Source organism: Gavialis gangeticus, unplaced genomic scaffold (genome assembly GCF_001723915.1).
Source record: "Gavialis gangeticus isolate Ggan-Ray unplaced genomic scaffold, GavGan_comp1, whole genome shotgun sequence".
Classification (NCBI taxonomy): domain Eukaryota; kingdom Metazoa; phylum Chordata; order Crocodylia; family Gavialidae; genus Gavialis; species Gavialis gangeticus.
The window spans coordinates 18,537,364-18,538,749 of record NW_017729024.1 but is presented as its reverse complement, the minus strand read 5'-3'; positions in this window follow the sequence as shown (position 1 = coordinate 18,538,749).

The window sequence follows — 1,386 nt, the reverse complement described above, 5'->3', positions numbered from 1 at the left end:
GCACTTAAGGGAGCCCACCCCTGCCCCAGCCCTGGTACAATCTGTGGGCAAGGCAAGAGCCCCCAAGGGGACACTTGTCTGCCTGTACACAAATGCCAGGAGCTTGGGGAATAAGCAGGAGGAGCTCATCCTTCTGCTTAATGCAAATAATTATGATGTCATAGGGATAACAGAGACCTGGTGGGACTCCACTCATGACTGGACCTCGGGTATAGATGGCTATACCCTGTACAGGAGGGATCGAGTACATAAGAGGGGCAGGGGTGCAGCTCTCTACGTTAAGGAAAGCTACATGTCCCTGCAAGCTGATATTGGCGACCAGGGTGGACGACTGGAGACCCTCTGGGTTAAAATCCATGGGGAACAAGGCACAGGGGACACAATGGTGGAAGTCTACTACAGACCTCCCATCCAGAGTCCTGAGCTTGACCAGGAGGAGTTCTCCGGGGAACTGGCTGAGGTCACATGCACCAGGACCTTGGTGGTCATGGGTGACTTCAATTACCAGGATATCTCGTGGGAAGATTGCTCAGCAAAATACAAGCAGTCGCAAAGCTTCCTCTCATGCGTGGGTGACCTCTACCTAATTCAAGAATTCTATGGGCCAACAAGAGGCAAAGCGCTGTGTCACGGGGCAGGGACCTAGGAGCGGCTGTGATCTCCCCTAGTGCCCCCTACTGTGCCAAGTGGGTGTTGATGCACCCTCATTCTTGCCCACCACATCTTTGATGGTATTAATGTTATGGGAGGCTGCCTTATCAACCCCTTGGACACAGTACCCCTAATGTATCCTGGTCGGTGCCCCATCTCAGCTGACCCTGTGCAGTAAAGCCTTAAGGGCTACGCTTGGCTCTTACCACCCCTGATGCCACGCCCCAAGCCTCTCAGATGTCCTGGACGTTGTCTAGTCACGTACTGTTGGCTGCGCCCTAGCGGACACTCCCAGGCCTCTCTAGGCCGAGCCCATACTGGGCCCTCCTCGCTCATGCACCCGCACTGGGGCCTGTCCTCGCGATTCCCTGCCCACACTGGGGCCTGTCCTCGCGATTCCCTGCCCACACTGGGGCCTGTCCTCGCGATTGGGGCTCAGGTGGCCACAGCCATGCCTGGCCCCCAAATCCCCTCCCTGGGGCTCCTATTCCAGTGTGCGCCCCTCCCTGGGGCTTAACACAAGCACCCTCTGGGCTTCTTGTCGGTGCCCACTCTGGTGCTCCTCACAATTGGGGCTCAGGTGGCTGTAGCCGTGCCTAGCCCCTAAGTCCCCTCCTTGGGTCTACGATTCCTATACGGCTCAAGCAGCCTCGGCCTTACCTGGCCCCCAATGCACTGTGCCCCTTCTCAGGGCTCTGGGGTCAGTGCACCCCTAGATGCGGTGCCCTCTTTGGC